The 24,708-nt window shown below is 38.0% G+C and overlaps 1 protein-coding gene across 4 annotated transcripts in view; it reads left to right on the top strand.

Moving 5' to 3' along the window:
- stumps (DBB domain-containing protein stumps) overlaps positions 1 to 24,708 on the top strand; it is a 197,867-nt gene that overhangs the window by 37,902 nt on the left and 135,257 nt on the right. The window contains exon 1 of one of the 4 annotated variants that reach the window (XM_081729533.1): positions 963 to 1,183. The exons of the other annotated variants lie outside the window; for them this stretch is intronic. The gene's annotated coding sequence lies outside the window, so the exon portion shown is untranslated. Of the gene's footprint in view, positions 1 to 962; positions 1,184 to 24,708 lie in introns of those variants that run through there. 4 annotated transcript variants of the gene reach the window in all.

Consider the following 24,708-nt stretch of genomic DNA (forward strand, 5'->3'; position numbering starts at 1 on the left):
TGTCAACAATTTAATCTCAAACTCAGCGAAGCGTACTTATCGCATTACTTCTCTAAATAATCTTGTTAACATTCACCTTTAATACGCGAGTCTATTTCTATCAAAGTCCATCATTATGGTGTCCTTTGCTGGTCAAGTTGAAAAAAAAAAAATGAAATGAAATTTCTGATTCTATATCCCCTGTTATGCTCCTTACTCTAAAAGAGACGAATTAATTTATAAAAAGTGAATTATTGTGAATTAATTGGTGGAAAAATGAAATCTTTTTTAAGTTTTACGTCCCACAGTTATGCCGGTTAGGCTAAAGGAGACGGTAATGATGAGAGATGAGTGAAATGGTGGAATGAAGAAAGTGGGAGGAAACGGGAGAACCCCGAGAAAACCCACGAGCACGGTGTTTGTCCACCACAAAGTCTACACGGCGCGAGCTGGGATCGAACCAGGGACCTCAAGCACCGGAGGTGAACGCTCTACCACTGAGCCACCGCGATCCCAATTAATTGGTGAAATGAGAATGTAAACTCGCATGGCATAGGATTGAACCAAAGATCTTAACCACCAGAAGTGAGGGTTCTACCACTGAGCCACCATGTCCCCCACCTGTAAGTTGAATAATTTTGAATCTGTAGGTCACTCATTGTTGCCAGATATTACCACGCCTCCTCCTTAGTTTCACCAAGGAAATTCTTGGATTGCACTTGTATCTCACTGTTTAACATATACAGTAATTAACGTTGTATTTGCTGTCTGTGAAGCTAGGTAGAAAAATGAATAGTGAATATGTTATACACTTGTTTTTGATTCAGTGAAGAACTGGAACAGCTTAAGCAAACGTGATTCTTAAGCGTGACAGAAAGAAAGTAAAAAAAGAATCGTTCTTCCTGTGATTCTGATCCAATCGAGAAAATAACTCACAATTTAAAGATGTTTATTGTCTTGAGCTGGGTGGTGGTCATCCAATTCAGAGTAGAGAACGTGTCAATGCGTAATGGTAGTTTCCCATTAGACTCAGCATGTAAAAATCCTCTTTGTCACTCAGAGCTCAACGAAACAGATGCAGCGCTCTGCCTATGAAAGTGATCCAATTTGTGACTGCATTGGAGTAAAGAGACAGTGGTTTTGGGATTATCATCGTCAAAATCTAATCGAGATGTAGGTGACGTCCTGGCAACATTGAAAGGAGGTAAGATCAATTTAATTCTTTTAATTAATGTTTGTTTAAATCTTACAATTATGAGGGATGCATTGCATGATAGTATTGAACAGAGAAATATGGCTTGAACTGCTCTACTTTTCTCTTGCGATTATGAGTGACTAGTGATGATATCAGGGGGCTGGCTCGGGGTAGGTATCCCTTGAGCTACAAAATTACCCCCGGGGCCATATGTTTGATCGTGCTTCATGTGGATCACTAGTATTTTTGCAGTGCTTTTCATCCAAAGGATAAAATGTTCTGAAATCATCACAGCAAGTGACAACGGCGTAAGCTGCTAAAGAGTATTGCATATTTACTTGCCATCACCCTAAAAATTATTCGCAGGTCACTTGAAGCTTCCATGCACTATGGTCCTCTTTAACCTCTTCGTCCATCAATTATACCTTATTTCCTCTCTTTTGTTCTTCCAGAGCTTGCTGGCAGCTATATAATTACAGTACGCACAAGAGACTGGGGTTCCATTCCCAGCAGAAGTTCATGTGGTTCGGATCCCACGTTAAGATGTAGTTCCATTATCTCGTATAGCTTCGCTGCTAAATTCTAATTCTTTTTCTTTCCACCATATTTTCTACCTGTTCCTCAGAATAAAGTGAATTTTACTTGAAAGGGTAGCTGTAAGACGGCTGCTTCTAAATAGAACTATAAATTAGGGGGCTTGAAGAGGTGTTAAGTTCAGAATTGAAGTTTTAAAATACCACATATAGAAGTGAGTAATAATGCTTGATTATTCATATAATTTTCCAATAGAGAGCTCTCTAACATATTTAAACAAACCACTTACCATTCGCGTGACAGCCCTTATGGGCCTGAGCCGTTCCAACGCCATCTGTTAGCGATCGGCTGAACTAAGTCCAGGTCAACGACGAACACGTGGTCAGCGCGCTGCGTCGCCCTGTCTCTAATAGCCGTCTTTTATTCACGTGACTCCCCAGTTTGCCTCACAACGCCGGGTGGACGGCGAAAATTGGGAAGCACCGATGTTCTAACGAAGTGATTCCAACGTTTTAACCACTACACTACTGTGTTCCTTCAACATATTTACGATCAAGAAAATAATCTTTGACAGAACTGATTGACTAATTGTCAGCTACATCATTTTTATTATTCATTTCAAATGTGTAATGTGGTTTATATTTAAATTCATGTTAGCGATCTATTTAGCATCGGATTCTGTGCAACTACGTGGCTCTTCCTTGCCAAAATCTACCACTGAGTACCAGGGGCGGATCCAGGACCGATTTCCGGGGGGGGGGCGGTGGTTTGTCATACTGTCAGTTAGAACTACTTTTAAGAGCTCCAAACTCTGGGATGGGTTTTATTTATATATTTATAAAATAAAAAAGGTTTTCTCTTCTGGGGGGAAGGCGATCGCCCCGATCACCCCCCTCTGGATCCGCCCCTGCTGAGTACAATCCTACAATGCATTCAATGAGATGAAATCGTACTGAGTTTCCTGCTTGAAAATACATGAATATTTCCATCAAGATAATGCGACAATAATTTTCCCTATGTAATTTTGTTAAAAAAAAATAATATCCACAAACTTTGTTCTCTTAATGTTAACATTCTTGCAACTGAACTTTGATTTTTTTTAATAACTTAAAATAATAATCATTTCGATAAGTGTCTCGTTCTATTGGAAGAGCTCTGTCTCGGTCATATTTCATTATGAAAAGTGTCTCGTCTCATTCCGTGGGTAACCTTAGCAACTGCCGACAAAACTTTTTGATCAAGTCTGTACACTAACATTAGTTGGTAGCAGTATTAGAAGGAATAACATAAGGAGAAGATAAGTTCTGGATAAGTGAAATGTACCTTCCAAAAAGTAAACGTCGCTTGGAAGACATCATAGCGTTTACACTTCGATTCGAACAGTTTTTTCTTCTTCTTCTTCTTCTTTTTTTTAAGTAGGAAGAACCCTCCTTAAGATTCCTTGTTGATAAATGAGTTATCTGTGAAGTCGTCTCGTTGTGGGTCCATCCATCGCACAGACTCCTCAGTTGACTTTGACAAGAGCAGGAAGTAATGGTCCCCAAGAGACACTCAGATACATTTAGTTTTAGACTGAAGAGGTAGGGGTTATCTTTCTACCCCTCTTCATTTCACTTCACTTCTTGGCTTTGAAAGCTGCCATACATTGAGACGTTTGGCCTCCCAAATAGATTGCAAGATGAACTTATCCCAGTTTATTATGTGAACTTCTACAATTCCCTCGTGTGTCTTATGGTATAGCTATGTGCTGCAGACCACCCATTACACTGACACTGACAGTCAAGTATCCTCTGGAAATCCTGCTACAAAAGACACACAACGCCACCTGAAGTCCATCTTGTAATCGCACTTCTGAAGCTGGGCCTTCATATCTGTTGCAATAATTTAATCAAATTAAGTTCAAAGTTGAAGCTTCGCTTAAGCTAAGTTTCGTTTGCACGTAGATTAGCTCAATCTAATGTTCGACAACCAATAAAACGTTTCGATGGGAATATTTCTTTACATAGAAAGAATATTGGGAATAGTTGATGGAAAAATCAGTATATGTGGCGTGTTCAAGAAACCGAACTTTTGAAATAGCGTGCCAACCGGCAGAGGGAGCGGGTTGCGGCAACAGACAACAAATTGCTATTTGCCTCGTTTCAGTATCATTGTTACTGTTGATCGCGAAGCTATAGCAACTGAAGTGAGCATGTGCACAAGCTGTTCATAGAATTAATGATATAGTGACAGTGAAGACGAGCAACATGTGTATGTAAAATTTTGCTACAAACTTGGGAAAAACATTTACAGAGACATTTCAATTGCTGTTCAAATCATTCAGGGCCTCCTCGTCTAAAAAAGTAAGCATCAGTCGGTCAAAAATCAAAGTGGCGTTGGTTGTGTTTTTTCATTGGAAATGCATTATCCATCATAAATTTTATCAGATGGTAAATAAACAGTTGTATCAGGTCATTTTAGAGTGGTTGATGGATGTTTTTGCCTAGGAAGAGGCCTGAATTGTGAGAAAACGAGTCTTGGATGGTGCACCGTACCACTGCACCTACTCTAGAGATGGGCAGAATCGAGTACTTTTGAGAATCGAGTACGTACTCGATTCTGCAGGGAGAGAATCGATTCTGGACTCGGATCGGAATCGGTTTTCTTCATTTCTATCCCCCCCCCCAGCGCGCTCGTGCGATCTAACGGTACTTAAGTGGCAAACAATTTATATTTAACGTTAAGTAATAACAATTTTAAGTAGTTGGCATTATAATATATCTATATCTATATCTATCTATCTATCTATCTATCTATCTATCTATCTATATCTATATATATATTTGGTAGGATTTTAGTTAATAAAGTACATCACGATTAGCAACACGAATTAGAAGAATCTTTTTATATTGCTCACCCTCTATTTTATGCATACCTATATATTTCATTGTTTACCCTCCTTTTCACATTTATTTGCATTCCCGTTGTTTCTGTACACTGAATCCCACGCTTTGTAACCCGCAAGCACATGAGGCTAACTGAAGTTCACTCTCACTCTTTACCATAAGCCAAATGTCGCCAAGCGAGTGGGTGGAGTTCTGGTGCAGGCTGTTCACTCTACGGTGCATGCTGTTCAAAGGAATTCGGAATCAATTCCAGCCAATCAGAGCAAGCGTAGGGAATCGAGTACGGAGCTCAGAACTCATTTATGAGAAAACAATTCCGAGCACAAACAGAATCGATTCTGGATTCAGATGTCCTGGACTCGGTTTGTGAAAAGTGAGCACAAGCAGAATCGAGACCAGCTGTGCTCGGAGTGGAAGTACAGGAAAGCAGATGCTTTATCAGCCTATTTGTTCGTTACTGCTCAGTCAGACTTGAATAAAGGGACAACATTAACACCATCAATGGCACCAATATACAAGATAATTACAATTTCTAAATTACAGGTGTTCCATACGCGTATTTTAACACATACATTTGCTATAATTATTATAGCCTTCATCCTATGAATGTTTTTATCCCGCCAGATAATAACGTTCAACAGAATGATATGTGGTCAGTACCAAGGACGTACACAGGGTGGGTTCTTGGGGTTCGGTTCCCCTCCCCGAAATCTCGATCTGTCTGTAAATTTAATATAATTTTAGGGGTAATTTTACAAATTTTAATATAATTTATTCTCATATTGAATTTGAATGCACCCGGAAAGACTTTGGACCCCCTCAAAATAAATTCCTATATACGTCGCTAGTCAGTACAACGACTCAGTGTCGTTTCTTGTTTTTCGACAAATTCAGTGGCGGTTGTAGCCCGAGGCCAGGGCCCTCGGTCCCCCAGTTTTTGAGTGACAAAAATAATTTAAGCTATTTTTTATGTATTTTTGAAAGTGTATAGTAAACTCATGATATACATATCATAGTCTGAAGTCTGGCTGGCCCCCCACAAGTTTTTAATTTCTAGAAAAGCCTCTGGACTCATTACTTACAATTCACTAGTTACAATACACTCACAAAAATTATAATGAACCATAGGAATTATGAGATATGTAGTAAATCCAGAGTTGAATTACGCATGCAGCATTTGTGGTAGGTACTGCAAATCCTACCACAAATCAGTGGTGGATCTAGTCTGGGGTCGGGGAGCCTAGCCCCCCAGTTTTCTAAGTGACAAAAATAATTTAAGCTATTATTTATATACATTGAAAGTTTATAGTAAACTCATAGCATACCTATCATAGTCTGAGACCTAGTAGCCCCCACCCCCCGTTTTTACCTTCTAGATCCGAAACTGCCACAAATGCTATCAGATTGCTATACAGTTGCCTATAATTATAAAGAAAGATGCAGGGAACTAGAAATAACTACAGCTGCGATCAAAATTGCACTTCTGTGCTAAAAGAAGAAGTGGGCTTTGTGGTGGATAAACACTGTGTGGGGTTTTTATTGGGGTTCTCTTGTTTCCACCCACTTTTGTCATTCAACCATTATTATTTTATTATTATCCATCTCATTATTACCGTATCTTAGCCTCGGTTCATGCTCGCAGAATGTTAAACTTAATAATAATAATAATAATAATAATAATAATAATAATAATAATAATAATAATAATAATAATAATCGATTACGAGTAGAGTTCATTTATGAATCATAGTTTATTCTGTGTTGGTTAAATGTAAGAATGATTAGTTATAATTAAATTGTCTACATTGCAATACGTTACAGGGAAACTGAGCTGATATAGTCATTTAATTCGATTCTATTTTTCGTGTAGGCCTATAGGTAATTACTTCATTCTTCCCGATATTCATTGATTGATCGATTGGTTTAATTTTAATGCGCTTTTTCGCAACCCAAGCTGATATGGAAATCATTGTTTAAAGTAGGATACAAATTTATGCGAGTTACAGGCATAGCATTTTCACTTATTGTAATGACATTACACTTATCTGCTGGGGAGAGGAGTATTGTTATCCTATGTAAAAATATTTCTAAGCTAATAACATCTTGTTAGGTACGGGGCGTTTCGGCTGGGTGAATGCGTAATTGGTCACAGAGATGTTAAAGAAATATGACGAACGTTGTCATTTACCTCAATCAGAAAGATATTATTTATATTTTGCTAAAATCTTCCTTTATTCTGTTATGAAATATTTCCTTCCTCGATTAAAATTCTCTTCAATTGAATCGGACAAACTTGGGTAATAAATCATGGCTCTCCAATGTGAATAAACAAACATTCTAGGCCTACGCTATATTAAAAAAAAAAAAAAAATGCCATCATATGCACAGAAGCATGTTGCAATTCGCTGTGCCACATTTGTTGCTTCCATACTTCTTATCTTACTGTTTCTGCTGGACTCGATTCTTACTCCTTCCATGGCTTGCTTTACTGGCCTTTCCCTCCCTCCGCTGATAACAAGACGAAACAAGGAGTACGCTACTTTAGTGAATTCAGTCAAAGCTCTTTACGCTGCGTAAGGGTTAGTTTCCCATCAGTTGGTATATGAATAGCAGAAATGTGTTGTGTATACGCAGCTTGTTGAATGCACTGCCAGGAAGGTGAGCCACTGATTGAGCATAATAAAACCGAATACAGAACCGATCCAGAATCGAATCCAGAAAGCGCGTACATGAAGTCATGAACGTAGGATCATCAACGCAGGCCACTGAGTGAGAATAATTAAACCGAATCCAGAATCGAGTCCAGAGAAACCGAGCACAAGAGAATCGAGTACAGTAAGGAATCGAGTGGAATCGATTCTTGGACTCGATTCTGCCCATCTCTAACCTACTCATCCGCAGTTATCTGGGAAAACATCAGATTCCCATTGTGCCCCATCCCCTTATTTCTCCGGACCTGGCCGCAACAGACTTTTTTCTTGTTTTCCTAATTTAAAATAGCTTTGAAAGGACGTCATTTCTAAACTATAGAGGAGATTCAGGACTGCGACAAGAAGTGTGTGCACCTTCTCAGAAAGTGCGTTCCAAAAGGTTTTCCAAAAATGGAAGAAACGTTAGGAACGGTGTGTTGCTAGTAGATGAGACTACTTTGTGAGTGGCAGTGCTTTAAAAAATGTGAAATGAGTAATACAAATTTTATAGCAATAGTTCGGTCTTTTGTTGAACACGCCTTGTACTGAAGATTATTTTGGAAAGAGCAGATAAAACGATTGGACTCATTATAAAACAATGTATTAATTACAGAGGGAATCAGATAAAGATAGATACTCAGAGGAAAGATTCAAATATACAGATTAAATAGTACATGAAGAGGGGAAGAGTGGAAAGGTGCGTCAAACCAATCGAAAGATTGCTGACCTGAGAAGTTAAGCTTTATTAATTTGTGATGCCTCGATACACCTAAGAAGACCGGAAATAATACCATTGTAGATCTCTAGATTATTCATGTACCGTGATAAAAATATGAGTTTTATTCCTTCAAGTAGAAGACACTACTGAAAGCTCTTCTGTGATAACACAAAGTTTGTTTCCGTACTCACAACTTCATCTCTCTTGTAATGCACTTCGAGTGTACTGCATGTGTTTATATTGTGTGGATTACCGCATTACGCGTGTGTTTGTATACCAAAAGAAAATCTTCGCATACGTAAAGAGAAGTTACATGCTTGTCACGAGACAGTTCCGGATGTGTAAGCCCTTCCTTCCGTTGATTCATCAAAGGATATTGCCTCGTTGTAATAGCCTCTCGTGTAAGGTCTGTGTATAGAGTGGGCGACGCGTATGTTTATGTTTCAATCTTGAGGTTACTGTACTATAAAACTTCATGGCACACTGGAAACCTCGGGCAGATGGTTTCTACATTGGTTCAGTGATCGAAGTTTAATGTTCCTTATCAGCACCGAGGCTGGTCTTGCCCGCGAGACGAGAAATAAGGTTGTCTCGTCTCGTTTTGTTTCGTAGGTTCATGTACTGTACAAATTTTTTGTGCTTTTTTTTTTCTTAATTTCATCTAGAAGTTATCAGGATCCTTCCGTGTCACGAGAGGTCCACAAAGGGTGTGAGATAACAACATTTAAACCAAATTTATTATGTTGGAAGGACGGAGATGAGAAAATGTTGTGTGACGGGAAAGAATAGAATAGTAAAACGATTATATAAGAGACACTGTTAAGAGTCTTCATTCCGGCGAAATTAAAATACCGCTAATTTTACAGTAATTATGTGATATCTTCAAATAGATAAAAGATAATCGAAATGTGGAACAAGAGCGCCCTAGACAACATTATTTTACATCAGATACTGTTATCACGACTCACTTATCTGCTTTCGATTTCGAGACATTTTGAATATCGGCATTTATTTTCGCGTTTCTAAACAGCTGTAAACGGAAACCCACTAGGTGACTTGTGATAACGGTACCTCACGCAAAATAATATTGTCTAGGGTGCTCTTGCTCCATATTTCAATTATCTTTTATCTATTTGAAGATATCACATAATTACTGTATAATTAGTGGTATTTTAATTACGCCGGGATGAAGACTCTTAAGGAAAAGTTTCCAGATTTGAGCCTGAGATTATTGGTACATGTGCAAGGAAGGAAGATAAATCTCTCGGATAACGTCTCACATATATGTCCTTTAAGCTAATGGAGATGGATGATTAAGGGAAATGAAGGATAATGGAAGAATTGGTGGAATGGGAATGTGGGAAGAAATGGGACTAGTCGAGAAAATTCACGAGCACGGCTACCATAAGCTTACTTGGCCTGGGGATCGAACCAGAGGTGAACTAGAAAAAAATCTTTGAGTTTTACGTACCACGATTATGCCGGTTAGGCTAAAGGAGACGGTGATGATGAGAGATGAGTGAAATGAAGAAAGTGGGAGGAAACGGGAGAACCCCGAGAAAACCCACGCAAACGGTGTTTGTCCACCACAAAGTTCACTTGGCGGGGCTGGGATCATACCCGGGACCCCAAGCACCGGAGCTGAACGCTCTACCACTGAGCCACCGCTCCCCCGTGAACCAGAAAAGAATTAAAGACGGGAACGAAGACTCCATATAAACATGGAAAAGGCGAAGACAAAGGTTATTCTTGGAATGTTATATATAATGACATGTTCGTTGTTTCCGTACAATCATCTAATCAACGTATAGTTTTTATACCATGAATCATGTTACATTAAAACCATATTTGAGTTCTCAGACTTAAGTGAACCAGTGTTGCCGACGAAAAGTCGTCCCTTATACGTGACGGGATAACATGGCCATAGATGCCGAAAGCCCGGAAATCTAATTCCTAATCCTAATCATGTGTAGTATGCCCGCATAGTTGTCTCAATTTCACAAACGTAAACATAAAATCTCGTTTATATAATAAAATGATAAAAAGAACAATCGTCACGCGAGAACTCGTGGGTATAATATTGGAACTTCATCTTGCATTTATGAAGTTAAAACTGCTTTGCGTTGACAGGTTTATAAGTAGTAAATATGCTGAGAGTTATCTAGGTGAGACGAAAATGAAATGTCTTCGTACACTATTTCTCATTGCCAAAAGGGGATGTTGAAGATTACATGTTTCAAAGGCAACAGGAATTTATCGTTTGGGCTAAAAATACATTTTTTTCTCTGTTTCTAAGGAGATCACTCAGACTGCTTTCAGTTGCAGCTATTATATATATGTACACAAACTGATATTCATTTTAATATAGGGGGGCGCGGTGGCTCAGTGGTAGAGCGTTCACCTCTGGTGCTTGGGGTCCCGGGTTCGATCCCAGCCCCCGCCAAGTGAACTTTGTGGTGGACAAACACCGTGTGCGTGGGTTTTCTCGGGGTTCTCCCGTTTCCTCCCACTTTCTTCATTCCACCATTTCACTCATCTCTCATAATCACCGTCTCCTTTAGCCTAACCGGCATAACCGTGGGACGTAAAACTTAAAGATTTCATTTCATTTTTAATATACTACGGTATGAATCCTATTCAGGAACATAATATGTAATGTTCACTTGTAGTGTGTAGTGTCGTAAGTGCGATCAAAGGCCATTTAAAACCTATTATAAAGTTTAAATTTTGTGTTCTTGTTTTGTATTCAGGTGACAGGTTTAAGCTCTGCATCCTGCCATCATAATAAGAGGTTTTCGTGGGTATTTTATCAGTCCAAGCATACTCATGATGGAATGGTGCCCTAAATATAGTCCCTGCTTTTTACCCTTCTACTTATCAGTGTTGCTGAACAGGAGCGTACCCACTGGGTGGTCCATCGGATACAGACACCCCCCCAAAAAAAAATTGTAACTCGACTAAATTTGTAGACTTTCTTAACCACTGGCGTCTCTAGCATGTAAAATTTGGGGGGACATCAAAGAAAGTGATTCAAATGGTACTACCTAGCCCAACCTGTTTATAAACTTCGATTCCATTTGTTACCTTTCTGCTTACCTTCACGGACCCCCTAAGATATATCAAGAACTCGATTACAATCGTTTCACAGCCTGAATATTATATTCCAAATAAATATAATTATTATTATTTATATGATATTCTGTCGTTAGTAAATAAATTAAATTAGAATAAAATATTGAATATTTTGTATTTCAAAATATTGGGGGGACACGTCCCTCTCGTCCCCCCGCCAGAGCCGCCCGTGTTCTTAAGAGACTATACTTGGTTAATAGACAAATGATTGATGTCAATCATTTGTTCTAAAAATATAGGTTGTACTAATTATTTATCGCCTTTTCGGGTGCAGAATAAAAAAAGGTTCAATATTACATAGACGTATTGCCCCCCCCCCCGCCTACCGGGGCCGCGGAGGCTCAGTGGTAGAGCATTCACGTCTGGTGTGTGTGATCCCTGGGTCAATCCCAGCTCGCGCCAAGTAAACTTTGTGGTCGACGAGCACCGTATGCGTGGGTTTTTCTCGGGGTTCTTCCGTTTCCTCTCACTTTCTTCATTCCACCATTTCCTTCATTTCTCATCATCACGGGCTGCTTTAGCCCACCTGGCATAACTCAGGGACGTAAAACTCACATGACGATTTCATTTCATTTTTATTTTATGGATCTCCCCAAAGATACTTTGAACCCCTTGCAGTAAATATTTCTGGGTGGGCGCCTGTTTCTGATGCAAGGTACCTTTGGTTCGATTCCAGCCCACATTAGTTTGTGGTGGACATCATCATCTCCGTGAGTTTTGTCTGACTTCTCCTGTTTTCTTCTACGTTCTCATTCCACCAATTATTTCTTAATTATTCATTTTCATTAATCATCCGTGTTCTTTAGCCAACAGGGAATAACTGTAGGGCTTAAGATGTCATTTTTAAAAAAGTTTGGTTTTTCAGCCAAAATTTCTTTATATTTTTATTCTGTTCTTCCGTCCGTCCGGAAGACAAAAATAATCAACTTCGGGCAGGATGGATCACCACCTTCGGGCAGGATGTAGATTATCAAAAATTAGGAATCGAGTTCATTAGTGGAGGCGAACCATGCACCGGAAGTGGTAGAAATTAACTACTTCCGGTTTTAGTGTTGATCACTGTGGAGTCAAAACGGTAATCAATACTGAGAAAAGGTTTCCTGTAATCGATTAATCGTCCCAAGAATAGGCTTATATTCCATCTCCACTCTACTGACATCGGAAGTGGTAGAAATCTAGTACAACTTAAAATATGTCATTATTGTAAAATATGTTTATAATAATCGTTTATGAGATAGAAGTTCTTGTTGTGTATAAGAATTATGTTTCTCCTAGAGAACATGGCTTCCAACTACGGAACGATAAATCATTGTCCATTTAGAGAAGTGGTTGTGGTGCGTGACGCAATTGAGAGAATGAGTAATTGGCTGCTTGCAGAGACGGTTAGTTATTAGACGCACACAGGGATTTGATAATCCTTGTGCCAACTGCGAGGTCGTGAACTTCGACCTACGTCTAAGGCCACCAGGGGACAAAGAGGCTTTGAGTTAATGGTGTCGAAAGACAAAAACCCATTTGGGTAGTTTATAGGATAGATATGTTTCTGCTTATCAGGACAGTACTTTAAAAAATGTTTTAATGAAACGATAAAGTATGTATAAAAGTAGAATTGTCCATTTGTTTGTTCTTCCTTAACCATTCAAGGAGAAGAAGACATGCTGGGTTTCTTGTCTATTTTGGCAAGGAAAGAAAGACACGGGTCCGGGGGTCAGAATCCTTGACCGAATTCTCCCCCATGCCTCTGAATTTTGTTTCTATAACTATTCTCTGAACTTATAGTTGTGATTGTTTTACTTGTGACAAAAAAATGTCGAATTGATTCTGTAATGAAAACTAATTATACTCCGCCTTATGCAGAGTCGTTTTGAGTCATGATTAGTGTCATACTAAACGCCTGACTACTGCAGGAAACTTATGTTAGTCGAACTCTTTAGTATGGCACTAATCACGCGTCGGAACGACTCTGCATAAGGTCAACTATTTATAATTCCCAACAAAATACATGACAAGAGATATCGGATGCAATGCAAAAAAATTTAAAAAAAAAATAATAAAAAATATTTTCTTGAAGCATGTAATAACATTTTATTCGATGCATTTTACGGCGTTTTCGTTTCACAATATGAAATTTTATAAGTTATCGTAAGGTCTAGTATCAATATGCATTGCACTGAATCTACCTTACACCTAACTTTCTCTACACCGAGTTTTTCGTATAACGAATCTTCCTGGATCCATTTCACACCATAGAAAGCAAAATATGTCATTTTGCTGCCTGCTATGCAACATGACACAAAAACCACGAATTCTATATTTCGACAAAGTAGTGCATTCCTTCCCAATTGCATGGGGCACTCGATGTTGTCCATGTGTGTCATGTGTGGAATGCTCAACCAAACAGATAGCTATGGTTTTATTCACTTAAGTTAAAAATCCCGAAAAGTAGAAACATGGTAATTCCTAAAATATCTGGGAGTTCAACTTGGTCGATCAAAATAATATAAAGAAGTATCTCGACTCGAAATTTCCGCCTGAGTTCAACACCAGTATGAAATCGGTTCTGCGGCCGCGGTGGCTCACTGCTAGAGCGTTCGCCTCTGGTGCGTGGGGTCCATGGTTCGATCCCCGTTCATGCAAAGTGAACTTTGTGATGGACAAGCACCATGTGTGTGGGTTTCCTCGGTGTTCTCCCGTTTTCACCATTTCATTCATTTCTCATAATCATCGTCTCATTTAGCCTAGCCGGCATCATAGGCGCCGACTTTGGGGGGACAGGACACTTTTGGTCCCCGCAATATTTAAAGATGGGTTCGTCCCCCCCCCCAATATAATCCGGTCGAGGAAGAGTTAACAAAGAGAAGCAAGAATTTCTGTCGTAAACTTCGTTGTGCCTAGCTTTATTCGATAGAAAACGCCGTTTTTTCAAAATGGTGTTTAATAGAGCACTAAAGTTTCAACCAACACTCTGGCAGCACTGATGTGACAAGTGAAGATCAATGCAGCGTGGATTTTGAAGCGGAGTAGCGGATCGAGATCTGGGAGAGGGGAGGTTTCATCGAGTAGTTGATAGAAAAGGGCTGAATATGATGATGATATATTTATTCATTGTTTGGACTCCCTCCCCAATATTTTCTTCAAGTCGGCGCCTATGTCCGGCATAATCGTGGGACGTAAAACAGATGAAATCAGTTCTAGCTAATGAGAACAAGAATAACAATACGTAGAACGTCCATACAAACAATTCAAACAAACAAGAAGTGTGTGCATAATTCTCTGTGACATGACAGAAACGTAAATACGTCTTATTTCAAGTGTCATTTACAAATATGTAGTAGTCACAAATGAGAAGTTTATAACAGCCGGGTTTGAACTGAAGTTTACAAAGACAAAAGAAAAAAGCCCATCTTTGTAATATACATGATTAAAATGATTTTGTATGAACGTTTATATGTGTGTTTTTATTCGTCTTTACATTAGGTAATTTTCCGTTCATACGATAATGTATAATGTTGGGTTATCATAATCCTGTTTCTCCATCCGACGATGTCTACCGATGGAGAGTTAATATCTTGCAGAAGAGGAGGAGATTAAAATCCGACAATCCCCCTTGCGTACTCCACTGATTTGAAGGTCATCCCTCGGTGCATGGAGTTTAGTTTAGAGGAAATGTGTATGAAGGAACCAGAATTTCGTTCTTGAAGCCGGTGGATGACCTGTGAATAAGGAATTCAATCGAAGTGTCCGCGTTTCCTAGAAAGTGGAGAAGTTCTAGAAGACAAAGGACGGAAAATCCGTATTGCCTCTCTCACACAAAAGAAAGGCCTGTCTTTTAAAGTCTCTATAATAGACCAAGGACTGCTCGTACTTCCCAGTACTTTGTCCGTACCGTACCGTAACATAAAACCGTCTTTGAATATAAGCACACTAAACATTTGGTAGCTACACCTGCTGTACATACCACTACCAGCTTCTGTAGGCACTCAACATTCAATGCAGAACGTTTTCAGAATTATTCACCAACATAGGACCAACCAAACTATGAAACTGTCAAAGCGGTTCTTCCTCAGTCACAAATTATAAATTATCGGATTATAATGTGTCCAAGTCTCTCTCTAGAGCAGTGATATTAGTTTGAGGGAAATTTCCCGCGGCGTAGGGGGATTTAGTAAAGATTTTTTTAAGGGGAAGAAAAGGAAGATTTTACGAATATGAGCTAAAATGTAGGAAAATTTAGCTTTTCAACAAATGTTATGTTACTAAACACTGTGGCTGTATGAGAGGTGGCATTCTTTCCTGAATCCCACAAAGTGACAAAAAATTTTTTTTTTCACAAGCCTTCCGCGACCTGATTGAGGATGTCATTACATGAAATAATCCATAGATACCCAATAATGCTATCTTTAAACAATGCTCTCTCTCTCTTTATATATATATATATATATAGTAATCAAAATTAGGGAAATTTTATTATAAAAAGGGAATTTTTGAGCATTCCTGAGGGAAATTTTAACTTAAGGACCTAGCATCACTGCTCTAGAGTTCTATTATGATCGATCTCTTCTCCAAATTCAAATTTGTTAATATATTGTAGAAGAGTTTTTTTTTTAATATATTTTTATTATTATTTCTTACCATAAGCCTCGAAAAAAAAAAGAACAAATATATAATAATAACACGTAGTTCACAAAAGAGAGAGAGAGGGAGAGAAAAAAAACAGTGCCTTGTGGATAACACAGTGAAGCCTGTCTGTGTTGGCCACTCAAATGCGGCCAACTTGAACAGGTGCCTAACTTACAGAAAATAACTGTATTTTTAAGCAATAACCCATTAGACATTTTTTAAATGTTTTATTTTATACGTATTCTGCAGGATTCCTACTGGTCAGGAAAAAGACTGGAAAACAGGGAAAGTCAGGGAAATATATTAGTTTTACGCTAATTTCAGCTAAATGAATGTATAAGAAGTATCGTATCCTCAGAGTAATTGATTATCAAGACGTTTGTAGGCAGATAATAATGACCCCAGCATGTAACATTGTTCAGATTTTTATGGGAGATTAGTGGAATGTACGTATGAGCAATTGATTACTATTTGTCTCTATAAAATAAATGTATAATATATAAATATTTACAGTTATTTATTCCTTATCTATATGTCAAGTCATCCAACACCTATCATGTAAGTCAAGAAATTTCGTGGGAGAGTCAAGAAGTCAGGGAAATAGATTTCTCCAGATCAGTAGAAACTCTGTCTGCTGGCAAGTATTTTTTTTTTTTTTTTTTTTTTTTTTTGGGCATCACCTCTGACGTTCGAATATGTCGAAGTCTATAATAATGTCTCCTTCCTATCGTCTTTCGTAGAATATATTCACTTCTTTCTCTATACTACTTTCTCTACATAAATATTCAGTGGCGGATCTAGCCCAGATCCGTGGGAACCTAGGCCTCCCAGTATTTTGAGTGACAAAAATAATTTAAGCTATTATTTATGTTTTTTTTTGAAAGTTTATAGTAAACTCGTAATATAGCCTACCTATTTTAGTCTGTGTTCTGGCTGCCCCCCCCCCCACACAGTTTTTACCTTCTAGACCCGCCACTGTAAATATGTCCTCCTCTTTCATACAAGACCACCGCGGTATTCCGTCTCCCCATCCGGTGCATCTATTTTCTTCAAGCGTCTGTTAGGTTTGCACGATTATATGAACAGGCAAAATCACTAGAGATGTCATTCGACTATTTTTAATGTCAATAAAAGGGTCCTTTGTGTTGTTTTTGGTTTTGGTTTGAGTTAAGCGCACCCTTTGGGCAGCGAGGCTACATGAGACATAGGCCTACAGCTTAATGCGAGATCCGAACCACATGAGCTCCTACTCAGGAGTCAAACCTGGGTCTGCAGCTCCCAACAGGCTCCTTCGTCTACTTGGCTTCCCTGGATAAATATACAGTGAAACCTGTCTTTAGCGGAATCGAGCGGGACTTGCAAAAATTTCCGTTAAAGTCAGGTTTCCGCTTAGTGGAGGTAGACCTTACCTTAAAAAACTTATAAAGGGGCATACTGAGAAAATATATTGCTGTACGTACATTGTTCGATTACAGTACTTCTTTCTTCAACGAATAAATACAAAAAAATTAAAAAGAGTACAAAATATACTATGCACACGTTTTCTTTATTTTTCTAATAGCCAAGCAGGGTTTTCTGTGTACATTGCTGCTTGGCTGCTTGACTTTTTCCTCATACACTTTAGCCTGAGAAATTATACTAAGTGAATCAGAATCATTTTTCCGTAAGACAAATTTTTCAGTTCCTTTAAACTTTTGAGAGCATCTTGATATGTATTTATTCTACACTCTTCTTCGAACTCGGTATCGTATTCCTCTTCTTCCTCTATCTCGTTTTCTTCTTTCCGACATTCCGTATGATTCTTGATTAAGTTGGGGGGATTAAGGACAACTTGTGGGGGTGAATATGAGTAGTGGTTGGGGAAGGTAAACACTGTACAGAAATATTTAACAAAAGAACTAACATTTTATCGCAGACAGTGTAATGTATATGTCTCACAAAATGTCTAAACATCTTCTAAACGCTGTAGTCCGGAACACAGAATTTTCCGTTAAATGTTTATTTTTCTTTCCGTTATCCGCGTAACACAGTTTCCGCTTAATGAAGGAACTTTTTACACGTTTTGTTCTCCAAAATTCATGGGATCGTGAAATATTTCCGTTTAAGACAGTTTTCCGTTTAATAAAGGGTCCGTTGAAGACAGGTTTTACTGTACTATGTAGCGTATTCAAATTTTAACATTTGGAAGTAATGTACTGTCATAAACCCTTCTCCACATACGCAGAGATTGTTGCAATTCCAAGATTTAAGAAAACTTAAATCCTTCCCATTTCAGCTATATGGAAGACTCGATAGGAGAGATTGTTACAGTTACGATAGCCGATCCCTGGAGAACCGATGGGGTCCGGCCCGCCCTGAAGTTTGCTTAGTTCTCCGCATTTATATTAAAATCCTTATTATAAATAGCCTATTTTCTTAGATGATATCTAACAACGAAACAAATTATCAATCCCCACTCCCGATGTTATGCCGATATTAGCACCTGTGCTTACAACTCTCACCAATTCCCTTCGATACGCCACTGAACCATGGCATAAATTAAAAGTAACAAAAAAAAAATATTACCCATAATACGTGGTAGATCTATTAACCTTGAATTAAAATATTCTTCAAGTGTATGGAATAACACCGTATCGGATACACTCATTGGCGGGATAAATATCAAAGGATTGTAATTCTGTCAACGCAAGTCGTCACTGAATTCCGTACCTCAAATGCCAATTTTCGTCAGAAGAATGTAGTGAATTTTAAAACGCGTGGTATTCTATTTTGTGTGCGCGCGTGGGCAGGTAAGTAGAAATTCTTTATATACTTTCAGCCGTGAAATATAGAAGGTAATTTTAAACCGCTAAGTGATTCCACAGAGAGAGAGGAAAAGAATAAAATGTTGCGCATAGCACTCCGAAACAGCATTCATTGTGAGTTTACCCATCTCTCTTTCATTATGCTGTTTTGAGTTTCTTGTTTTACGTCTGTAAGACTTGTCTTTGTGAAGATTTTGGAACAGAGACCAAAATAGCAAAAGGATCACAATGAATTGCCTGTGACTACTATTCGTGGATTGTTTTCCCATGGTTGGAACACTTCTGTTGTTTTCCTTTTTCATTCAATAGTTTAGTTTTTATTTAGATACTCGTCGAAACACCTGTCCGTCGTCAGGTATACAGTAAATAAAAGTTATAGAGGGATCTACGATTAATGACATGATCGTTTTGGGGCTATCTGGGAATTGCTTAGTACATTTTGATTGGCTAAAACAATTTATTTCAGAGTTCTTCATTGTCCATTTCATTAATCCCGTTTATTCCGGTCCGGTATACCAATACTCCAGAGTTGCCAACCTTAGAGAACAAAATTATCGATTTACATCTTTAAAATTATCGTATATTCGTTGAGCAAGTGATAATTTTAGAAACAAGTATATAATACTACAAATAATAGCAATCAGGGGCGGATCCAGGACCGACTTCTGGGGGGCGGTGGGTTGTCATACTGTTACTTTTAAGGGCTCTAAACTTTGGAATGGGTTTTATTTATATATTTAAAATAAGAAAGCTTTTACTCTTCTGGGGGGGAAGGGCGATCGCCCCCCTCTCGATCCGCCCCTGATAGCAATAATATATTATAAATTTATCTATTAATCTTCAGTTTCAAACCCTAAATCGGCATCATTGTCGTCACTATTTAAAAAAAAATCCTTATTAACATTGCTCTGAACAATAACAATATTTCTATATCACGTAAAAGTAGTAATTGAATTTAAAGAATGGATGCAGGGTTGTCATTTGTCAGGTCTCAAATCGTTATTGATTTATTTTAGCGGGAATGACTGTTAAAAACCTTATTTAGTGCACACCTATAGCTAATTTGCATTGAAAAACTGCAAAATAAATAAAGTATGCGTTCTAAAATGATCGTATATTTACCTGCTATCGCAAGGGCATTATCGTATGTTGCATTACCGTAAGGTTTAAATTATCTTATGGTTGGCAGGCCTGCAATACTCTTGCTTAGTCAGTTTCATCTAGACGATGTATTACGTATGAGCGTTTTTTTTGTTTTTTTTTTACAATCTGAGAAAAGCAGAGAGAAAGAGAATAGCCTATGCGAATAAGGTAGGCGTATAAATAAGCAAGTGTTGGTAATGTGGCGTAATTATGGATCCAAGTATTCTTCCTTCCCTGGTAGGACATTTGGCATAAACTATACTTGAAATACATGCTTTAATTTTGGTCTCAGTAAAACATTGTACAGGGAAAAATACACATCAGTACTCTTAAAATAATAATAACAATGTTGTAGCAATAGTACGTATAACCATTACTTCATCTGTTAGTTCTTATTAAAAGATGACCACACAAAAGCTTAGCTTCCCTTCCCAGCGCTGCTTGTCTTCAATAATCCTTTTATCAATCCAATGCTGGTATTCAAATAACAAAGCGAGATACCTGTCTGCCACCTTTCCATTCCCATCACCCATCTACAGAACGGAACGAATGATTGCTGTAATCGGTTCATGCTGATGCGAGGCACGTGGGCTGCTAGTTCTTCATTCATCCTCTGGTCTTCTGGAAAAGAAGAAGCTCGTGACCTTTGTACCGGAAGAAGGTTCCAGCTGGGGGAGAGAAGGGGAGTCTTGCAGCAGCTGTTCCTAATCTTCCTTTCGAGGTTGACCAGGGGCCACAGGTTCAAGCGGGAGGGGGAAGCGCGATGCTTTCAAAGAAGTCAGGAAGTCGTCACTCATTGAAGAAGCCACTGGTCTCTGCATATTTATCTCTTCTCCGCACCCTGTCTCACAGGCTCATCTTTATACAGAATGTTTTCTTGTTCATGTAAAAGAAAACGAACTAAACGTTTTTCAAACTGTTAACAAGGCGTTAAATTGCGTCTGCTTATCTAACTACATTGATAACTTTCAACTCCAATCAAAGCCTACAGACTTTATACCCTTCAAATGCATAAAAACGTCATCTATCTTTGTGAATGTAGTATTATCTTGAATCTCTGTCTCCCTATTTTTTACAGTATTGCAAAAACCATAGTAGAATAACAATACTAAAATTTCTCTGTATATCAGGCTTTACTCAAGTAGGCCCAGCTCGAAAAAATTCACCGGGTTTTTTCGGGTTGGACCCATGTGTAAAAATCCACCTGGGATTTTGAGCGTTTTGTTAGTATATTATTAGTACAACTAAGGTGATCACATTGAAAGTGATTTTTATCAGATTTTGCACTTTCCTTGGACGAGTTAGATACTTTCACGTTAAGGGATACAACAACATTCAACATAACACCTTTATAAAGTTCTCAATGCATAAAATGAATTAATAAAGAAAACCTTACCTTAGCTTGAGATAATTATAAAACAAATTAATGTATGGATGATGCTTATAGCCTATTTGAAGTAAAATATGCAATTTTATAGTTTAGAAAATAATTTCCGTAAATAGTGTGCTCGCCGACTCGGCGATGCCGAGGGACGTTATCTCATACGTTTAACAGGTTTAAGGACATAGATGCCAGTTGCCAGTAAATATGTAGTGGATTCGTAAAACTATTAGCATTATTTTTGATTACCTTTGATGGTAACACATGTATTCTTCAGTAAAATTTGGTTGTCCAACAACAACAGTTTAGTTCAGTTATTTGTTGCTACTCTTCAAATAAGCATTCTGTAGAATCAACACAAGCAAGAGCGTAAAAATTCTTGTCAAATTTAAGAAGCTTAATGCTTAGAGTTCCAAACATTACGTAACGATCACTATTTCCAGTCCTGAATTCAAACTTCTGTACTAATGGAAGTTTCAATATACGGTAAAGAAAGCTGCATTTTCGAAGGAAAGGGAAAAAAAAAAGAAAAAAGAAAGAAAAAGGAATCGTTAAGTGAATACTTCAAGAATTAAACTATTTATTTTACGCTAGAAGATATTTAATTTTATTTAAGACATTTTGAAACATTTACTTTATAAAATATGAATTATATCTTTGTTAATTGTTTTAAATTAATTTTCTGGACAGAAATCTTAAAACAACAGCGTCGTTAACGGGGGTACTCGGGAGACGCGTACCCACAGACTTTAGTCAAATACACTTAAAGAAACTAAGACAACTTTGTATCGGAAAGAGGATTTTGATTTTGATTCATCTGCTCCCCCCCCCAAAAAAAAAATATAAAGGTAACGACGCCAGTGCTTGCAACAAGTGCTCGGGAAATTCCCGTAATTGAACGCACAAAATATCGGAAGTGAACTTCAACAATAAAACCATTCATTTTACGCTGGAAAATATTTGTCATATAAGACATTTCGAAACATTTATTTTATAAAACATGAATTATATCTATGTTTTAAATTAATATATTTGGTGTTCATATTTGGTGAATGTTACTAAGGCTTCTGGGGTGATTCGATCTACATTTGTTCGTTCGGTCTGCCTGTACCACACATACTACAGGGTACCACTTTCCGTCTTTTAAGTTTACATTTTCAGGGTACAAGCACGAGACACACACTAATTTTCCTGTATAGATTTTGGCGGCATACCAACGTAAAATTTCAAAATGGTGGCCTTTTTTCAAAATAGCGGGTATCCATGTTACAAAGCGCAATTTTCGGTCTTTTACGTTGAAATTTTCAGAGTTGAAGCACGAGACACTCTAAACTAGCTGCATACATTTTTGGCGGTGATCAAACGTAAAATTTCAAAATGGCGGCCATTTTTTTCAAAACAGCAGTGAATAGAGAATTGTTGCAAGTTGTGACAACAATAATCTTGAAATATAAATCACATTTTAGCACTTTTACGCCAAAGACATTGAAATATTTCGAAAAAACTCAATTAAACCCGAAAAAACCCATATGGGTCCATGTAGGTTGAGCTGCTGTATATGTATGTATACATATGCATATGTATATGTATATAGTTATTTAGTGTTAGATAATTAGATAGTTTGTGTTGTCGATATGTTTCCAAATGTTTTGTTGAGTTAAACAATAAACTGGAAAGAACGAAGACTATGCTTAAAAAAATACTAGTTTACTCATCGAGAATCGAATTACATACCATTACGAACCTACAGTACGTTAATGCGCTAACCTTTGACTAAGACAATTCCTAACGAATTGGAGTAATTATAATAATAGTCTGGCTACACTATTATATTATAGTCTCAAGGATCTGAGATGTTGCTCAGAAACGGGGTCACAAACTATGAAAAGATGTTATCCAGTAATTTTTGTACTAGCATACCTATCGTCAATCTGTACCCTTTTCTATCCTTACCTAAAAGTAACTCAAATCTTCCAAAGAAGCTTCTAGCGCCCTCTGGATGGTTGCACCAGTTTCTTCCTAACCTCTGAAATACCAAAAGAACTTGTTTATTCTGGGCGGTACATTGTGTGAACGCTAATGTTGTTAAAGCACTTGTGTTAATTGTGTTTGTGATGAAGAGAGGGGGGCTTAAGTGAGATGAATGGTTCTGACGATGATATGACTGTTATTAAATAATCACCCAACTCATCACCAGAGGCACGTGTTAAGAAGCACTCCACAACACTTTTTTTTTTTTTAAATTTAAATATAAACTCTTGAAGTGGAGTTTACATTAAGTTAAGACGTGTATGAAACGCAGATATATTTTGGTGTTTAAATACGTCGTATGCTCAATGTTTTCTCGCAGGAAGCTATCCGCCACTCCCTTGTTGTTGACATCCACAGTTCATTAACCGGATATCGTTTTTTTTTTTTTTTTAATTAGGGAAAAATGTCGTACAATTTGTTGACAAATTAAATACAGAACCCGCTCACCGGGTTTGTTTCTCAGTTTTCCGGAAAGAAAGAAGCCAAAAAATAAAATAAAACATAAACATAAATGAAAATATTGTGTATATCGAGGGATGGTGCTTTCTTTTATTTTTGCCTGCATGTTCAGATATTGTTTAGATACATATTTTAAATACATATAGGTACGGAAGTATGCATGTGCATTACTCAAGTCACTTTCAAAATATTGCACTTTAATGCACTTGTCTCAACTCCCCCCCCCCAGTGTTAAAAACAGTTTTGAAATCCTTCTTTCGCAATACTCTTCAATGATTTTTTTTTTCGTAATGTCTTTGACCTGATTGACTTCACTGAATCGCTTCCCTTTCAGATTCTTCTTCAGCCGAAAAAAATAAACAAACAAAAAAAAACTGTCAGGGCGCTAAATCGGGTAAGTAAGGAGTATAAGACAGAAGCACCATATTATTATTTGTAAAGAACTCGCACTGACATGACCGTGTGGGCTGGAGAGCAGTTGTGGTGCAGTGACCACATTCCATAGTTCTGGACGTTTCCGTCACACGCTTTCACGTACTCTTCTCAAAACATTCAAGTAAAATTGCTGGTTTACCGTTTGTCCTTGCGGAATAAGTTCCTTGTGGACAATTCCATTAACATAACAATAATTAACATTGTTTTCATATTGCAGCAAACTTGACGTGCTTTCTTAGGACGTGGTGAATTTGGAGTTTTCCACTGGCTGAATGCTTGTATTGGTTTAGGATTGTAATTGTACGATCAGGGCTCATCCCTAGTCCCAAATCGTTTGAGAAAATTTGAGTCATTGTGCAGTCCAGTCTTCAAGTCGCGACATTTACTCGAATATCCCTTTGCTCCACTGAAAGCAAACGAGGCATAGATTTCGAGGAAACTGCCTTATCTTCAAATCGTCAGTTAAAATGCGATGACAGGTACTCTAGATAGGGGCGGATCCAGGACGGACTTCTGGGGGAGATCGTAGTACTAATACTTGGAGTTACTTTTAAGAGCTCCAAACTCTGGGATGCGTTTTATTTATAAATAAAATAAGAAAAATCCCCCTTCTGGGGAGACGATCGCCCCTCCCCCCGGATCCGCCCCTGACTCTAGGACAACCTAAGTCTTTCGACGATCTTCATTAATGATGTCTCACTT

This window comes from Thermobia domestica, chromosome 10 (genome assembly GCF_964235325.1).
Source record: "Thermobia domestica chromosome 10, izTheDome1.hap1.1, whole genome shotgun sequence".
Taxonomy (NCBI): Eukaryota; Metazoa; Arthropoda; class Insecta; order Zygentoma; family Lepismatidae; genus Thermobia; species Thermobia domestica.